The sequence below is a fragment of the Gigantopelta aegis genome, chromosome 4 (genome assembly GCF_016097555.1).
Source record: "Gigantopelta aegis isolate Gae_Host chromosome 4, Gae_host_genome, whole genome shotgun sequence".
In the NCBI taxonomy this organism is placed as follows: Eukaryota; Metazoa; Mollusca; class Gastropoda; order Neomphalida; family Peltospiridae; genus Gigantopelta; species Gigantopelta aegis.
The window spans coordinates 111,317,771-111,338,870 of NC_054702.1; the positions used below are offsets into that span (position 1 = coordinate 111,317,771).

The window sequence follows — 21,100 nt, forward strand, 5'->3', positions numbered from 1 at the left end:
ATATTTTCATTCATTCATTCATTCATTCATTCATTCGCTCATTCATTCGCTCATTCATTCATTCATTCATTCATTCATTCATTCATTCATTCACTCACTCACTCACTCACTCACTCATTCACTCACTCACTGATTTATTTTCATGCTTATATCCAATCACGCAGTTCTGGACACAGATCTCAGCCACCTAGGCTGTCTGTCAAGGACCAGCTTTGAAGTGTTGTGTTATGGTTATTTACAGTTATTATATCTAACAGTTTGTAACGTGCGGATTGTGCAGTCTCGCTATGACAACATCCTGTTTGTGAGTGTTTACACAGGAATGTAACTTTGTAACGCCAGCACGCTGTTGGTAGCTTGACCTGGTACAGGAAGCTTCATTTAGCACACTTTTCACAAATAAAATCCTCAAAAGAGTCACTCATATGAATCAGGACAGACATAGGTGTGGACCACGTGGACATTTCAATGAGGATAAAGCGTGTATCAGTGATCATCAGTGTGGTCGTTTCATGTTTACTACCACGGGATTCGTACGATCATGCGGAACTACGTTCACACTGAAGGTAAGAAACATGTATTTTGATTATTTCATAAAAACAAGCCATGTCTCGTTGTGCGTTAATACTCGTTCAATATCGACTTTGAAAGACAACAATTACATACAAGTTTTGAAACGTACATTCGTATTGCAACCTGCGTAAGTTGGCTTTGCTTTGGGAGCGAATCCATGTTACTGCGTCCAGCTGATGATTAATGAGTGTGCTCTAGTGGTTTAATTAAACAAATTAAACCATTCCACTGTGCGAAGCACAAAACACAACTGCAGGTAATGCTTCTCCCCCATTTTACCGCCCCCCCCCCCCCTCCCCGGCCCCATCAAACTGCTTAGCGTGTATCCTCTTTTTAAAAGCAGGGGCGGGCTTTAAATAGCTATTATAAGTCTGTGGTTCACCGCTCGCCTGGGATGGGATGTACATCAATGGTTCACCGCTCGCATGGTACGGGGTGTACATCAATGGTTCCCTGCTCGCCTGGGGTGGGATGTACATCAATGGTTCCCTGCTCGCCTGGGGTAGGATGTACATCAATGGTTCACTGCTCGCCTGGGGTGGGATGTACATCAATGGTTCCATGCTTGCCTGGCGGTGGGATGTACATCAATGGTTCCCTGCTTGCCTGGCGGTGGGATGTACATCAATGGTTCACTGCTCGCCTAGGGTGGGATGTACGTCAATGGTTCACTGCTCGCCTAGGGTGGGATGTACATCAATGGTTCACTGCTCGCCTGGGGTGGGATGTACATCAACGGCTCACTGCTCGCCTGGGGTGGGATGTACATCAGTGGTTCCCTGCTCGCCTGGGGAGGGGGGGGGTGTACATCAATGTTTCCCTGCTCGCCTGGGGTGGGATGTACGTCAATGGTTCACTGCTCGCCTGGGGTGGGATGTACATCAATGTTTCACTGCTCACCTGGGATATGATGTACGTCAATGTTTCACTGCTCGCCTGGGGTGGGATGTACACCAATGGCTCACTGCTCTCCTGGGATGGTATGTACATCAATGGCTTACTGCTCGCCTGGGATGGTATGTACATCAATGGCTTACTGCTCGCCTGGGATGGGATGTACATCAATGGCTTACTGCTCGCCTGGGATGGGATGTACATCAATGGCTTACTGCTCGCCTGGGGTGGGATGCACATCAATGTTTCACTGCTCGCCTGGGGTGGGATGCACATCAATGTTTCACTGCTCACCTGGGGTGGGATGTACATCAATGTTTCACTGCTCGCCTGGGATGGGATGTACATCAATGGCTCACTGCTCGCCTAGGATGGGATGTACATCAATGGCTCACTGCTCGCCTGGGGTGGGATGTACGTCAATGGTTCACTGCTCGCCTGGGGTGGGATGTACATCAATGTTTCACTGCTCGCCTTGGGTGGGATGTACATCAATGTTTCACTGCTCACCTGGGGTGGGATGCATATGAATGTTTCACTGCTCGCCTGGGGTGGGATGTACATCAATGGCTCACTGCTTGCCTGGGGTAGGATGTACATCAATGTTTCAGTGCTCGCCTGGAGTGGGATGTACATCAATATTTCACTGCTCGCCTGGCGGTGGGATGTACATCAATGTTTCACTGCTCGCCTGGGGTGGGATGTACATCAATGGTTGACTGCTCGTCTGAGGAGTGATGGGTCTTAGGATCGAAGGTCCTCAGTGGACCCATCAAGTTTCTTTTACCCGTCTCAACCAGTGCTCTACGACAGTGCCCAAAGATCTTGGTATGTTCTCTCCTGTCTGTATGAAAATGCATATAAACGACATGTTGCTGTTGTTCTATAAAAGTAGCCCAAGTAGCAGCAATGGGTTTCTTCTCTATCTATATAGACAACGATTAGCAGTAACCATAAATTTGACACGAAATATCCATAGTTTAAGCAGTGTTGAGGCGTTCTTTCAGTTTGAAATATTAATTTACAAATCATCGACTTGATCTGCATTAAACAGCCATTTATATTTATTTTATTGCTTATATCCAATTAGGGTTCAAGCACACTGTCCTGGGCAGACACCTCAGCAATCAGGGCTACCTGTCCAGGACAGAGGGTTATTGATTAGTTGTTAGTGAGAGAGAAGTCGGTGTAGTGGCCTTACACCTACCTGTTCAGTCGTTTAAACATGCTCTGGGTGGGACCTGGTACCGGGGTACGAACCGAGTACCTACCAGCTTTATGTCAGATGGCCTAACCACTACACCACCTAGGCCAGTTGAGCAGCCATTGGATATATGCATTAGCTGACTCTTTAACACCGGTTTCACTGTACCCGTCATATTCTCGACGATGCAAACAGCTATTTGATTCCTCTGTAAAAGATGCACGTTATCACAGTTTAAATATCGAGGCTTAATTTGTATTTAACGAGGATTGATATTCAAATAAGCTGATGTACTTGGAGGAAAATGAGCCTCATGTGATGGACTATTTAACGGATGCCCAAAAAGGCTAATTACGTGATAATTAAACATTTCGCAAACCGATACCGTAAAGCATACGGCACACGAGGGTTAGTTGTGGTGTCCTGCTAGCGCCATTCGTGTCTTCGCATTGGTGACCTAGCTAAACCCCACGTCAACGGCGAAGACGCAAGAAAACCCCGCAAAGAAAGAAAGAAATGTTTTATTTAACGACGCACTCAACACATTGTATTTACGGTTATATGGCGTCAGACATATGGTTAAGGACCACACAGATATTGAGAGAGGAAACCCGCTGTCGCCATTTCATGGGCTACTCTTTTCGATTAGCAGCAAGGGATCTTTTATGTGCATCATCCCACAGACAGGGTAGTACACACCACGGCCTTTGATATACCAGTCGTGGTGCACTGGCTAGAACGAGAAATAGCCGAATGGGCCCACCGACGGGGATCGATCCCACACCGACCGTGCATCGAGCGAGCACTGTACCCGCAAAGAAATCAAGTCGACATAGCGAAAATACTTAGCGCTATTACCTTTGCATTTTCGCTCCTTCGCCGTCGCGTTTCGCGTCTTCACTATGTCGACTTAGGGTTTAGATAGGTCGACAATGCGAAGACATGACTGATCCTAACAGGTCACCATAGTTAGCTGACAACTCCAGCTAGCGGGGCTGGGAGTCAAGGGAGATAGTTACATCCCCCAAAAAGAAATCCGGTAAAAATATTATTATTAAAATGGTTATTGATATTGAGGTTTTAAGTATGTAACCTCCCTAAAATGGCTGCAAAATGCTATTAAGGAGAATCTAGATTTGAAAATGTCCTGGTGGGCTGCCACCTGACCCACTGATATATTGCGCTTTTCATGCTCGTTCGTTCCAAGAATTCATCTGCACCCCCCCCCCCCCCCCCCCCCCCAGCTAACTATCGTGTGCGAATGGTTTTGGTGCGGGTTTCGACTCATAAGGTCGTCAGAACAATATATATCATGTTTAATTATGTTTGCCTCTCAAGATAAAAAAAAACCCAACTATCACCGTGTGTGTGCACAATGTTAGCTATATGATAAGCTAAACAACAATTATATTAATGGAAATACACACCAAGGGCACATGACACATGATGATTTAGCCAGGATTTCGTATTGATGAAACCACCCAAAGAAACTCCCACCCTAATATTTCCTTTTACGATTGTTAGACAGGTTAATATAAGGTGGAGGGGGATGTGATCGGGGGATGTAACCCCTAGATCTCCACCAATTCGGTGTCAAGTGGTGAGTGACGCGAACCACATTCAGGCAGTCAAATTGGTTGACATTTCCGTGTTTATATAACGTCCGATCTGCCAATTTGAAAACGGAGATAATATTGTTATAGCATGATGGGGTTTTAATTGTTATTTATCTATTTGAGCCTAATGTGTCTTTTGAGAGTTACAAAAGTTTATTTTTAAAAATTAATTCTCAACCGTATAAAACATCCTCACAAAATACAATTTAAAAATGTTTTTTTTTTCTGGAAATTTAGTAATAGCCTCATTTGCTAAATCTCTAGAGAGAAAAAGCTAGTGTCCGATTCAAGCAATTTATCCCACTGGTGTTATTTGAAAACAACGATACAGCAGGGGTTAACACTAATTGAAAGAGTATTTACAATATTTCTGTAACAATGATGTTTCTAGTCTGACTTGAACACACTGCCATTCACTAATCGATGCTAAAATCGAATCAGTCAACCTTCATACGAATCGAGCCAGTGTATTGATTACCAGAGTAATGAACTATATTTATAAACGTTTATTTTTCATCTTAAAAAGTGAAGTGTTTTATAAATAGCCGTAAGACCTCTCAATTGTTGAATCAATACATCCCATGTGTCGCCGGAAATTCTACCACATCTGACATGCGCGGTAAAGTACTACAATGATACACAAAGGATGTTGTGATACATAGAGGCTTTTTATGTATTTATTTTTAGAATACGATTTTTGATATCAAAGAGTGATGTCTATAACTATATTTCATGGCTGTGTATGTATAATAAGACTATTATTGATTATTACTGCATGGAAAATAGTACCAGTAACTATTTCAACAGCCTATAGTATCTGGCATGTCTATAAACTCTAAACGCAGAAAGTAAGGTTTGTGAACCAGTTCCACGCTAAGCTAAGAAAGTGAGGTTTGTGAACTCGGTCCACGCTGAACTGAGAAAGTAAGGTTTGTGAACTCGATCCACACTAAACTCAAAAAGTAAGGTTTGTGAACTCGGTCCACTGCAAAGTGCAAGTGTTCGAAAATTGAACATTAAATACACCTTATACTTGTACGCACTGACCCTCCTTATAGCCTACAGTGCCTCTTCTTAGACTGTAGTGCCCCCCCCCCCCACCCCACCCAAAGCCCGGAGTGGCCCTTCATAGCTTACAGTGTCCGTTCATAGCTTATAGTGACCCTCCGTAACGTACAGTGGCACACCGTAATGTACAGTGGCCCTTCTTAACTTACAATGGCCCTCCGTAGCTTACAGTGACCCTCCTTAGCCCACAGCGGCACACTAACTTAAAGTGGCCCTTCTTAACTTACAATGACCCTCCGTAGCTTACAGTGACCCTCCTTAGCCCACAGCGGCCCTTCACAACTTACAGTAGACTTCCGTAGCTTACAGTGACCCTCCGTAGCTTACAGTGACCCTCCTTAGCCCACAGTGGCCCTTCACAACTTACAGTAGCCTTCCGTAGCTTACAGTGACCCTCCGTAGCTTACAGTGACCCTCCTTAGCCCACAGCGGCACACTAACTTAAAGTGGCCCTTCGTAACTTACAATGGCCCTCCGTTGCTTACAGCGATGCTCCTTAGCCCACAGTGGCCCTTCACAACTTACAGTAGCCTTCCGTAGCTTACAGTGACCCTCCGTAGCTTACAGTGACCCTCCATAACTTACAGTGGCACACCGTAACGTACATTGGCCCTTCTTAACTTACAATGGCCCTCCGTAGCTTACAGTGACCCTCCTTAGCCCACAGCGGCACACTGTAACTTAAAGTGGCCCTTCGCTTTGCTTACAGCGATGCTCCTTAGCTCACGGTGGCCCTTCACAAATTGCAGTAGCCCTCCGTAGCTTACAGTGGCCATCCGTAACTTATAATGGCCCTCCGTAACTTACAGTGGCCCTCCGTGACTTACAGTGACCCTCCATGACTTACAGTGGCCCTCCGTAACTTACAGTGGCCCTCCGTGACTTACAGTGGCCCTCCGTGACTTACAGTGGCCCTCCGTGACTTACAGTGACCCTCCGTGACTTACAGTGGCCCTCCGTGACTTACAGTGGCCCTCCGTGACTTACAGTGACCCTCCATGACTTACAGTGGCCCTCCGTGACTTACAGTGACCCTCCATGACTTACAGTGGCCCTCCGTGACTTACAGTGGCCCTCCGTGACTTACAGTGACCCTCCATGACTTACAGTGGCCCTCCGTAACTTACAGTGGCCCTCCGTGACTTACAGTGGCCCTCCGTAACTTACAGTGGCCCTCCGTGACTTACAGTGGCCCTCCGTGACTTACAGTGGCCCTCCATGACTTACAGTGACCCTCCATGACTTACAGTGGCCCTCCGTAACTTACAGTGGCCCTCCGTAACTTACAGTGGCCCTCCGTAACTTACAGTGGCCCTCCGTGACTTACAGTGGCCCTCCGTGACTTACAGTGGCCCTCCGTGACTTACAGTGGCCCTCCATGACTTACAGTGGCCCTCCGTGACTTACAGTGGCCCTCCGTGACTTACAGTGGCCCTCCGTGACTTACAGTGGCCCTCCGTGACTTACAGTGGCCCTCCATGACTTACAGTGGCCCTCCGTAACTTACAGTGGCCCTCCGTAACTTACAGTGACCCTCCGTAACTTACAGTGACCCTCCGTGACTTACAGTGGCCCTCCGTAACTTACAGTGGCCCTCCGTGACTTACAGTGGCCCTCCGTAACTTACAGTGGCCCTCCGTGACTTACAGTGGCCCTCCGTGACTTACAATGGCCCTCCATGACTTACAGTGGCCCTCCGTAACTTACAGTGGCCCTCCGTGACTTACAGTGGCCCTCCGTAACTTACAGTGGCCCTCCGTAACTTACAATGGCCCTCCATGACTTACAGTGGCCCTCCGTGACTTACAGTGGCCCTCCGTGACTTACAGTGGCCCTCCGTAACTTACAGTGGCCCTCCGTAACTTACAGTGGCCCTCCGTAACTTACAGTGACCCTCCGTGACTTACAGTGACCCTCCGTAACTTACAGTGGCCCTCCATGACTTACAGTGACCCTCCGTAACTTACAGTGACCCTCCGTAACTTACAGTGGTCTACCGTAACTTACAGTGGTCTACCGTAGCTTACAGTGGCCCTTTGTAGCTTACACTGGCTATACGTAGATTGTAGTGGTGCACTGTAGCTTGCAGTGACCCTCGGTAACTTGCAGTGACCCTCCGTAACCTGCAGTGGTTCTCCGTAGCTTATAGTAGCCCTCCGTCGCTTATAGTGACCTTCCGTAACTTACAGTCCCCTCCGTAGCTTACAGTGACCCTCCGTAATTTACAGTGACCCTCTATAACTTGCAGTGATCCCCCATGACTTGCAGTGACCCTCCGTAACTTGCAGCGGCCCTCCGTAGCTTGCCAAGCCTGACGTAGCCTTTGTCATAGTATCCCGCATTTAGTATTAATAGCATTTATAGCAATAAATAACTCGCATGTTTGTCCATGTATGCGAGTCATCTGAATTCTTAACTTTCAAAGTTAAAAGAAGAATCAGTGGATTTTTCATTCTCAGCAATTACCTAACATTTTATAGTCGCCGAGTAGTTGCAGTCCTTCTGCTAAAGATGTCTCAACTGGGCCGAACATCGACCTATGATGTCCCAATTCTAAAAAACAGATATACCACAACATAACCACCTGTCTCAAGTGCTGAAACGTAATCGTGCATAAATACACAAACCACATTATATGCTGTATTCACTACACGTGATTTACTACACGACTGTAAATTTCATGACCCCATGAAGTAACCACCGAGGTACTTTCACCGCCACCTGTCATAACAAGCAGCCACGTATTCAAGTCTTAAGCGTTCAGAACTAATGTCTTCATAAAGGCGCTACACACACAGCCGTTAGGTATTAACATGACAATGTTGAGATTATTCTAAAATGTATAGCAGAAAACCCCCAGTAATCTGAGTGTGGTTATAAACCTTGTATTACAGAGTTAGTGTTGAAATAGTCAGAGAGCGTTTTCTTGCACACAGTATTTGACGACTTGACTGTATGTGCAAACTTATACTTAGTATTGCAATATATATATAAAAAAAAGTTTCGAACGTTCTACATGCCACATTTGAATAAAGCTGTGTTTCACAAATAATAAAAAGTTAGTTTTGTTTAACGACACACTAGAGCACATTGATTTATTAATCATCGGCTATTGGATGTCAAACATTTGGTAATTTTGACATATGGTCTAAGAGAGGAAACCCGCTACATTTATCCATTAGGTCAGTTCAGGTCATAGGGTTTGACGTGCACATTCTGAACAAGCTGTCGATCCCAAACTGACCGCGCATCAAGCGAGCGCTTTACCACTACCGCTCGCTTTGACAAAGAATATGACTTCGATTTTACAAAATTTCTACAATGTAAATACTGGTTTTCTCATTTCTGACCCAACCTCTGAAAACGTGTCAGTCCCTGCCGCTACATATTCATGAAGATGCTCATAGTTGTGGACTTAATGCAACGCTGCATGTCGTTCCATTGATTTTCCCCACCAGGGCTAAGGAAAATAAAACAAAAATACAAAACCGAAACGCCAAGGAAATACCACAAAGGTTTTATACCTTGATCAAGACAACGGTTTAACGGTAAAAAACAGTTTCTCCAGCAGTCGGTGCACTCTGTACGTGCAATAATAGCTGTTTGATCAAACTGGATGACAACAGTATCACGACGTTTTCACACAGACCACATTTGATCAGTGTTGTGAAGTAAAGGTGTGTTTCATTTAAATACACCACTAGAACACATTGTTTATTAATCATCGGCTAGTGGACATATAGTCTTAGAATGGAAACTCACTACATGTTATTGCATTAGTAGCGACGGATAATTTATATGCACCATATCACAGACAAGATAGCACAGGCCACGGCGATCAGTGTTACGAAGCCGGTTTATCAGTATTTTCATTGACGTGTAATCTAGAAACATAAACGCTGCCATCGCGAATCACGCCATCCTTATCATATTGTTTAATTTAGGTCACATAAAAATGTATTGTGGCCATTTTGAAAATGAGACTCGGGATGCTGTTCCACTACTTTGCGTCACATGCTACTAAAACATGGCGACAGAATTGTATGTTATATGAAGACAGATGACGATAACCAATGATGACGATTAAACACTAGTTTATTTAAACGGTGGAACCCGTCACGATGAAAACAATAAATGTGCAAGAGTTTCACCAAAAAGAGGAAAAGGTATGCAAGTTCATAATATGGAATAGCATCAGCCATCGTGTTGGTCAGTGACGCATCGTATTTAGTAGACATATCCAAATGTCTGCCATAAAACGTTTTGAATGCCCTCGGGTGTCCCGGGACACCGTAACTCCGACGGAAGAACAGTGCCAGAATAATATGGCGTTGTTTGAAATCTGCTTACGATGCATCTTAGAAGTTGTGATATGTTGACACCACAAACTGGAGTAGTAGGAATATTGCTCGACTCAAAGGGGACATTGACTGTTGGAAAGTTGAAGTCACCCCTTTTGTCATACAGCTTAGTTTGGAGACCAGTGCTTTTATACATTACATATGGCTAAAGTCCGCAAATCCACCAAGCCGACGAAGATATTACATATCTCCCATTAAACACAAACATAGGCACTGTATTCATTTGCTACACAATGGATCTTTGAAGGCACTTCGAAATACGAGGGTATGGTCTGGCGAGTGTGGTCTTAACTGTTACGTATTATCAATATAATTAACTACGTTCAACAACAACAACAATAACTGAGAATTCCACACTGATTAAATTATACGTTTCCTATTGTTTATTAAGAAAAATATAAAAGTAAGGTCTGGCACTACAAATATAGCACATGTTCTCTCTGTGTCGTCTGTTGCCAGATCTGTAGTTCGCGCCAGCACAGACACGATGTGTTTTGTCACATTCGATTCAATGCGTTTAATTGTTCACTGGTGTCACTACTCGCCAGACCCAGACCCGGCTTCAGAGTGTTTTGGTCATTTGTCTTCACTTTACACATGTTAATAGGCACGGTTCGGGGCGCGTGTAGCAGTTTTCATACAGTTTCTTTGTCTCGGGAAGTGTTTGTCTCCTAAAACTTTCAAAAGCACATAAACCAAAATTGTTTAAAGGTACTTTAGTATAACTACCAGTATCGTCTTTCGTTATTTTTACATTTATTTGTGATAAATAACTTCAATTAATCGATTCTACACACAGAATTTGCTTTATTTACACTGGAGAATATCAAAGTTGTAGTGTATTAACACGAACAGTTCAATGTATTAGTGGTAACCTGTAGAATCCTTGGTAAAAATAGTAAACATTTACATCACAGACATCTAAACATCAATTATTTCTTCGCTGTGAAAGAATTATCACTGGTAGACAATGTACGCAAAATAGTTTGTGTACAAAACGTGACGTTACCCTATATTGATTTTCGAATATATGTATTTTTTCTCTACTATGAAAACAAAAAGAGGTTGTAAAATATTTGTAAGCATGTGGTACAAGATATAATCTTTACATTTTAACATAAAAATAATAAATAAAACAACACTTTGACTGGAAGTAACCGTTACTTATGCAAAACATTGCCTGCCAGTCGCTGTTAATCGCATATTAAAAAACCTACCAAAACAATTCACATTTAAGTCGAGTAAAATCTGTTCTTCCTGCACCTCTCCATTCTGTTCAAATCATTTTTTTCTGTTACGACATTTGAGCAGACTGAACACTTTGCTGCCGTGGTGTTCTGGTTAACTTAATGCACCTTAGTAAGAAATTTAAAACTGTTGGATGGTTTGTTAATTGCCCCACGGTACATGGTTCAATCCATCGCCGCCTAATTGCGTTTGACTGGTGAATTCAGCTGTACACACCGACAAAAGGAGGAAGAATCAATAATAACGCAAATAACTCGCTCAACTGCTCGGTAATGTGTTTTTTACATACACAGCGCGTCCGGCGGGATGGCGACTTGAAGAGAGAACACTCAGTGGTCAGACCTCTCAATCAGTTCCACGCGTCGATCGACCACACTCCTCTCGTCTTAGCCCTACCAACGGTTTGCACTCAAATACCAACATTGTCACTCACCGGCGCGGACCCACGGAAGAGTGGTGGTCGTGGTGGGCGCATCCCCTTCCGATTTCGAAGTTCCCCGAAAACATTAAGTGTGTAGCAAATGACTACAATGAATTTATTTATGTTAGCAAGGGACACGTCATGTCTTCATCGACTTAGTGTTTTGCCATGCAGGTGCTAGTGTCGAATATTGTAGCTGTCTTTTTAAAACGTTGCACCTCTCCTTAAATACTATAAGTATCCTTTTTAAACGTTGCACCCCTCCTTTGAAAAATCCTGCATCCACTCCTAAATCATATACCAACAATGTTATTGCAGACTTTCGTATTTGCGGGGTTCGAGCGCACCTCGTTCAAACAAACCGGACTTCTTGTCTAATGTAATGTTTTAAACAGTATGCAGTTTACAACCGACCTCGGTGGTGTCGTGGTTAAGCCATCGGACATAAGGCTGGTAGGTACAGGGTTCACATCCTGGTACCGGCTCCCACCCAGAGCGAGTTTGTAAGACCACTACACCTCTTTTCTCTCACTAACAACTAATAACTAACACTCTGTCCTCAACAGCCCAGATAGCTGAAGTGTGTACCTAGGACAGCGTGCTTGAACCTTAATTGGATAGAAGCACGAAAATAAGTATAATGAACGAATGAATGTAGTTTACAACCTCCATCGAAATACATTTCAGTATATAACACCCACTGTGTGAGAAACATCTACTCGTAAGACCTGTTTCTCCATATAAGGGGCGGGACGTAGCCCAGTGGTAAAGCGCTCGCTCGATGCGCGGTCGGTCTGGGATCGATCCCCGTTGGTGGGCCTATTAGGCTATTTCTCGTTCCAGCCAGTGCACCACGACTGGTATATCAAAGGCCGTGGTATGTACTACCCTGTCTGTGGGATGGTGCATATAAAAGATCCTTTGCTGCTAATCGAAAAGAGTAGCCCATGAAGTGGCAACAGCGGGTTTCCTCTCTCAATATCTGTGTGGTCCTTAACCATATGTCTGACGCCATATAACCGTAAATAAAATGTTTTGAGCGCGTCGTTAAATAAAACATTTCTTTCTTTCTTTCTTTCTTTCTCGACATGTGATATTATCTAGCCAGCAATCGGTGTAACTGATTCGCACCATCCCCACCTCCCATATGCATGTCATGTTTATCGTCTGTTAAACACCAGTCGCTCTGTCACATATTAACTGTACTTAATAAAGTCTGACATTCACTGATGTATAATGCACAAAATTCTTTGACAGACCAGTGGAGAAATCAATGGTCCATTGGTTAGAACATTAGCAAGCGGGATCTGAATGCGAAAACCATTAATATTTTAGATATAACATCCATGCACAAGACAAAGTACTTTGATAATGTCGTGACTGCGCCTATAAAGCACGTGAAATGTTTTTACCAAAGGAGGACTGCCACTTCGGTCTTACTTTGACTATATCAGGACTCCTATTCTCACGACTGGTTTAAAACCCCCACAAAAACACCCCAACAGTACGTTGTAGATGAGATTCCTGCCAGAGTTGTTTGTTCGTTGATTGTACATCACGCCAATATCTATACACCAATATCTATACACCAATATCTTCAACAGACCATTGGAGTGGAACGTAGCCCAGTGACAAATAACTCTCCTGATGCGCTGTCGGTCTAGGATCGATCCTCGCCGGATGACCCATTGGGCTATTTCTCGTTCTACGGCTGCCGTTTGGTGCATGTAAAAATCACTTCCTGCTAATAATAAAAAGAGTAACCCACGGAGTAGCGGCAGTGGGTTTCCTTTCTATCTCTGTGGTCATTTAACTTATGTCCGACGGTAATTAAAATGTGATGAGTGCGTTTTTAAATAAAACAATTATTTCTTCTAAAACCGACCATTAAATTATTACACGCACCGGATCTCATTATGACAGCTTGCCTATTCTGCTGTAGTCCTGAACCCACCCCCTCCTCTTCCATGCGGACGCCGATATTATCTACCTATTTTATCGGCTTAAGAGGAAAAAACATCAACAAAACAAACCAACAACGTTTCTCGTATAATCTCAATCTATTTTGACGACTCTATTCTGTCGGTCGTCTGCGACCTTGTCTTCTAAAATGTCACATGACTCCATTCAGGTTCTGGTGTGTACACTCAACACCGACCCACGATTAAATGACATCCTACAGAAACTGTGAAGGTGAAACATGCAGCACAACATTTTACGTCTCCACAGTGTTCTGCGTAACCCATCAGACTTCAGGTTGTTTAGTTGCCGAGTTCACATCCTCGTACAGGCTCCAGCCCAGCGTCAGTTGTAATCACTCACCGCGAAGGTAAATGATGGATTTTAGTTTCATTTCTAGTAAACACAAACCTTTTACAAATATACCTGAACGTGTTTTTAATAGTCCTTAAGTATCTCATAACTACAGTGTTTGTGTACTTTTATTGCTGTAGTGTTATATTATTATTGTGAAATTCTTGTTTTGTAATCTGTACACAAGGTGAGACGTAAATAAATAATGTGTCGGTCCAGAATGGCGCAATTAAACCGTATGTCGATATAACGACGTAACTGAAATTAATATGTGATGACACTACGCGTGGAATTAGAGGAAAGTAAAATGACGTGTATGACGACACCATAGTACAGTGTTTCATTACTACTAGGTGTTTTACGTGGTGTTACACTTGAATTAAAATATTAGGCAAGAAAGAAATCATTTAGTTGAACTTTTCAACAGGTATGACAGCACAGACCAAAGACTTGTATAAATCCACCCAATCCATTAGATTGTACGAGGAGTCATGTCGCTGAACTTTAAAGAGGCAGTACCAAAGCTGTATACTAATTAAAAATGTATTATGTAAAGATTATATGACAGATTGATAAATACGTTATTTATCATCAATACAGGTAAAAAAACAAAACAATAGCGAAATACGGCACTTCTAAAGGCGACGCCACACGGTGCGATATGAGTCTCTCAGGCAAGAATAGCCGAGTGCATAGCAATTGATGAAATTGTAATGTTACAGTTGGCTTGTCACAGTCGGCTCAGTAGGTGGAGTGCTCGCCTGAGGTGCTTGCGTCACAGGATCGAACCACCTGGGTGGATCCATTCAACTGATTGGGGTTTTATCGTTACAACCAGTGCCCCACAATTGGTCAAAGGCCGTGATATGTACTTTCCTGTCTGTGGGAACGTGCATATAAAAGATCCCTTGCTGCATTAAGAAAAATGTAGCTGGTTTTCTCTGATGACTACAAGTCAGAATTATCAAATGTTTGACATCCAGTAGCCGATCAATTAATTAATCAATGCGCTCTAGTGGTGTCGTTAAACAAAACAAACAAACAATCTGCTATTCTCGTGCGAGCCGTATGGAGTGGCGTCGTCGTAACGTTGAGGAATCCCGTTAAACACGGCAGCCCGATGACAACACTGTTATGACACACGTCTGACGGTCAGCCACCAGGTACCAGCCAGGCTTTGTTTCGCCAGGAAATACTGCCAGGACATACACTAGACCTGGACAACGTCTGAGGTTGCACTGTACCAATCCTAGGTCCGTGTCGAACGTAGAGGTGTGCCATCCAATAAAGTACACTAAAAGTATTTATTTTGTGCAAAAATCACATTTGCTAACAAAAACACTCTTTAGATTTGTTATATCCACATGGCACACCATTGTCTTGTAGACAGATTAAATGTATAAAGTGCCGCGTCTTTTATACGTGTATTGTCCACGTATACGCTGCTCACATTAGATTTGTTGGAAAATATTAACATTAGGGCCTACCGGCAATGGGAACTGATTTGGGCTAACTAACTGAGCTCACATAAAGCTCGTTAAGGTTGATGAAAACCGGGCCTGGTAGAACAGGATTGAATTATGGGATGTAAGCGGCTGCCATACGACTTAGGTGATCGCCCAGTGAGTTCTAATGCCAACAATATTTAATAATAAAATGATCACATGACAGGCCTTCATCTTGCCCTTGTCGATACCTGAGCACACCTTAAACTTCTCCTATTTTAAGTCTAACGTGTGGTAGTTTAGATATTTGGTCGAGGGAGAAAGATGGCAAGTTAAACCCACTGCCGCCACATAGACTACCCCTCCGATAAAGTGAGTATGGGTATAAATAATTGTTGGCGTTCGTCCATCATAAATCTATTCAAACACGCAGAGAGTTCTGCTGAAAGCTGTCGATAAAGCAACAATGGATGTTTTATATGCTCTGTCCTACATACAGGACGACGACCTTTCATATATTGGTCGTGGGTCAATAATTGGAACGGGAAAAACGATTCCATCTTGCGCGATCGATCTGGCGACCCACCGCACCTCGAGCGTGCACTCCGCCACTGAGCTACCTCCCGCGCAGTGACACGGAATGTGTGTCGTCTGACGAGTGGAGCGATCAATCATCCACCAACACAGTGAGAAAACCTTCATTGGTCTACGTTTGAACAGAACAAAATGGGATGGCGGCCCACGTACACGATGTGGAAGAAGAGAAACAACTGGCCTATTTGTAACACTAGTGGCAGATTGCAACATATTATTTCGCAGTAACGTGATAAGGAAAAGTATAAATTGCAAATGGGTGGGTGTTGTGAATCAGGAGTGTACGTAATGAACGCGCTGGCTCTCTAACCTCGTCACACGACGTGTATGGCGCGCTTCACTTCACGTTTAATGCAGCACAGTAATATCCATGGTCCAGAGGGAAAGAAAATACAAAACCAACAACTAAAAAATCCCACAACAAACAAACAAACAAACAACCCCCACAAAAAACCACACAAGAAACAAACAAGACAACAACACACACGCACGCATGCACACACACACACACACACACACACACACACACACACACACACACACACACCACCACCACCCACCTTAAATCCGCTCACTTACAATGTTCTCATATTTGCATACATAGCTGTTCAAATAAAACAATAATTTATCTTCCAATTCTGCACTGGTAATATGTTATTATCTGAAGGGCGATATAGCGTGATATAATGTGTCATAACGCACAATAATATTCAGAACAGGATACATGAAACATTTGAAAATGTGTTGACACAAAATTATTTCTGTTACATATTTTGCATCCCAAGTAAATCCTATTATTGTTTGAAAGCTGCACTAGAAATATAACTGATTAAACTACAGCCAACATGGTCTGGAACTCCACTAGTAATGATTATATTAAGCGAAGGACCAATACATTGCAAATCTGCATCGGTAATTATATTACATGTATATTAAACTAAGCGTCAGTATATATCTGAGAGCTCTACTGGTAAAATATTCAATGAAAAGCCGATACATCTCAGAGCTGCACTGGTAATGCATTAAACTATGGGCCAATATACCTCAGAATTGTAGAGGTAAGTAATATCTACACCCACACTTTACGAGGTGTATCGGTGAATATCACAACACTTTTGCCAAGGAGGTTCGCACGATATTTAACGACACACCGAGAAAGTGTGGGGATAACTGACTTGTATCATGCAACCATACTTCCCGTGTCCCGATAACCCCGACATAATAATTCGATGTATTGTTATGTCGCTGCCTGATAACACCTCAGTTACTAGCATGATAATCATGGCGTTGGTGTGTTAGCAGGTTAGTAGGAAATGGGTTCTGCACATGACGGTTGTTTGCTCCATTTCAGGTAAAGTGTTGAAGGATTCGAAAGGCAATGCGTTGCAACCGAACATGCAAGTATGAACGTAAAAGAAAGTATTCGTACCAGACGTACAGTGGTGCGCTTCGCATCAACAACTCAAATAATATTTATAAGAGAAAGAAAGAATATACCTTCCGGATTTCAGTGTCAGTTCTGACAATAGTTCATTGCATGATTCATAATTAATGTTTTGTTTCAAAGAAATGTGTACATATTGTTGGGGGAAAGTGTAGGTGTATCGACGAATACACCTACAGGTTTAACGAAAGAAACTATTGACTAATATACCTCAGAATTGCGCCAATAATGTATTTAACAAGGAGCCAATATGCCAGAGAAGTGAATTGGCGATATATTAAACAAAAACTGCACTGGCAATATATTAGTAGTTCAAGATAATGTCAGTGCGAAGAGTGGGTAGGAAACATAACAACTTTTTAAACGCCAATTAGATCCGTGGAACTTTACCTATCTTTTTTAAATGTTAAATGTAAAATAGCGTCATCTATAGCTTACCTTGTGGTCTATATGCATAGGAAATACACCACCCGTGGTGAACTATTTGAACAGCCCTAAAATTGAAACTACCATGTATTATGAATTCCCAAAGAATTGAATAATTGTTGAGCCGCTTCCCTGCTCGTTTAAAATTAAAATAAATGTCAGTGTAAGTTTGATACTAAAAACATGAAACACTATCAACAGTGGGAAGGAAACAGACTGCACTGGTCGCATTCACGACTTTTCATTCCGCTCGTCAGAACAGCTTGGTTCCAGTGATCTACTTGTTCATGTGTGACTATTGTACAAAACGTAATACTCATGTTAGGTTAGTTTCCTTGAAGTTCCCAAGGGGGTGGGAGTGGGAGTGGGAGTGGGTATTGAATCGTACTTTGCCTGAATTAACATAGGAAAGGTGTCGTTAAAACAGGAATCCAGGCACACTGATACTGGGTGTTAGTTGGCTAGGCAAAGGATACGTATAGGTAGTACCAAAGAAAATAACATCCGGCTAGATCAAAGTTCGAGGTGCATCGAACATTTGATAGAGGAGTTAATACCACAAGTCCTGCCATTAGTGCTAAATATGACTGTCTTTGTTGTAAATTGTTTTTAGTTTCATCTAGACAAAAATAAAATGTATCCGATTATGTTTCATCTAGTACTACTGTGTCAAGTAGCCTTGTGCTTGAAACATAAATAAGGTACCTGTTAAAAAAAGTATTTCATGGTACCATTTTCTTCATTTAATACTTTGAGGTAGGGGTGGAAGTACTAATATTTATAGGTTATAGTTTTGTTAATATATTGCATACAGTGTTTTTAAGCATGAGCATTAACATGATCGCCTATGGGATTTTATTTGGCATAGCACAACCCTTAAAGAGATTCAGAACGACCTTGGCCTTCATACAAAAGCTGTATGATAAAAACGCACGACTTCAGCATTCCAGTAGTCAACTATCCCTTCATGTTAAGCAATATTCCTTCTGCTTCTGCTTTTGGTGTTTATATTTCGCAACTTCTGAGATACCTTAGGGCATGCTCATCATATGCCGATTATATAGACCGACATATCGTTGTGGTAAAAAAGGACTCCCGAAAGCTTTTTTATGATAGACACTCAGAAGCCATTTTAAGATATGTCGTTGATGGTGGATCATGGTCAAGTTGACTCTGTCTTGTACATAGATATGACTTTGATTATGGAGTACGGTTTTGTTATTCAGATTAAACTAAAAAGGACACCCTTTTTCTCTTTGTGTTGAAGAAATGTGATCCCCACCTTTGGACACTAGTAGGCACAACCCCGGGAGACCCAGTGTTTACTTAAACAAGTTTGCTGGATGAAATTTCATCCCATTTTCATTATTAAACTAGTTAAAATATTACTCCCAATGCCTCTATTGATTGGAAGCTTTGGGACGCTCCACACATCTCTTTTTTCCCTGTGACTCATTTTGAAAGGAAAGCAGACGATATGATTCCCGCCACAAAACCACCATGCTACAATATAAACCTGTCCTTTATTTGTCTTAAAAACAATCAAGTGAAGCTCTAGAAAACAACATCACTATAAGTCTGACTTAATAGCGCAGCTGTGCGGCAGAGATTTGAGTTGGATTACGAGAAATAAAACCGATATAACTCTATTGTTGCTAAAGTAAGCCAGACGATATGATCGACGTCTGTAAATTCAATTATACCTATAAAACATCTTTCATGTCTCTGTAATCTTTATTTTTTATAGTATTTTCCCAAGAATATTTTGTTGCAAGAGTATTCACATGCGCAATGATTAGATCCAGTGAGAATTGAATGAAAAAAATAATAAATAAATTTTAAAGGCTACACAATAATGTATAGGTTAAGATTCGAACTAGAATACTCTGCCTTAGTCTACTAGATCATGCATTCATCATAAAACAAACATGTATTTTGTGCATTATTAAGTATCATCGGAATCGATTCTCACCGTTGACCAAATCGGATGTTGTGTAACCACAGTACTGACTCAATAAAATAAGTACAATCGATTATCCTACGGTAGTGCCACTGCTAACAGAATTGCGCGCTTGTTATTGATATTTATAATACTTACGATTGTGACTGTGATTAATTAGTTCATTGGATTCACCATTTGATACATGATAGTCGCGCTGTATTAAACGTCTGCAGTTCTAAAACTACATACAATATTATGTATTTTAGCATTTAGGCTCATGTCTAAATCGACATTTTAAAAATAAAGTTTTTTTCAAGTTTATTGAATTAGTTAAAAAAAAAATCTGGTAATAATGTTCATATACAATTTTGGCTGTGATTGTATGTCACAGTGATTTTTGTTTGACTTGTTAACATTATTGCTATGTGTGAAAAAAGGAACTCAGAAGGTAGAGTATATGTTGACCAAATATAGGTCAATAGGTCAGTATTACGGCTAATTGCATGAAACGCTTTGAAAGTTCAGTCTAAACACATTACACGTTTAATGGTTTTCACTTAGTTGGGCTCATCCGTTGTTATCAGAGGTCGACATTAACGTTACAACTCATTGGTCCATGGAGTAGCTTTTCAAAGTACTTGTTCATCTTATGATGATGATGATGATAAAAGCGATGTTGATGTTAATGATGATCACCATGATGCTGCTGCTGCTACTGATAAATTAAATTCTTATTCTACTAAGGTTCAAGCTCACTGTCCTGGGTATGCACCTCTTGAGGGTGGCATTATTCCTGCCTAGTGACAACACATTACAGTTTTGTTATTCTGCAATTAAATAGCCTTTTATCGCAATTAAATGTAAAGTAACGTTAATAGGTTATCTGTTTGTCTACAAATAATTATAATGGACCTTTAATTTGTATGGCTTCTAGAAACACACTGCAAATACACAACGATAAAGGTTTCCTCCATGCCAGTTGTGAAGTTGGTAGTGGTGGTGGTGGTGGTAGTGGTGGTGGTGGTGGTGGTGGTGCTGGTGGTGGTGGTGCTGCTGCTGCTGCTGGTGGTGGTGGTGGTAGTGGTCAATTATCACAATATCAATGAGTCACTTGCAAACACATCAGCTGAAACTAATATACCTAGCATTTTACCGCGTAAGGACAATATTGAGAATAAGGCCGATGTAATCAGCTGTCATATTATACACATAATTAATTAGCAGTTGTCAGTGACGGAATACTGTAGTATGCAACAATACTGTAGAAATGACGTAGAGCCGTTTACAGAAAAAAACCCCATATAGTTTAATTGGAAAGGTATTTATACACAGACAGCCAACCATACAGACAGCCATAAAGAGAGGGAGAGATATATAGAGACAAATAAAACATTTATTATAATATCACTTTATAAATAAAGACCGAGATCAAGGGCACAAAGCAAAGTATCTAGGGGGTTCGGGGTATGCTCTCCCACAAAATTGTAAAAACTGGATGTCCCGAAAAGTAAAATACATCTCTGCCTTAAGATTTACTATCAATAATATTTG

General features: G+C 42.0%; 1 protein-coding gene across 1 annotated transcript in view; it reads left to right on the forward strand.

The window, feature by feature from the left end:
* The first annotated feature begins 345 nt into the window (after positions 1-345).
* Positions 346-21,100, forward strand: part of LOC121371777 (metabotropic glutamate receptor 1-like) — a 128,579-nt gene continuing 107,824 nt past the window's right edge. Inside the window, exon 1 of the mRNA XM_041497910.1 lies at positions 346-566. The gene's annotated coding sequence lies outside the window, so the exon portion shown is untranslated. The remainder of the gene's footprint in view (positions 567-21,100) is intronic.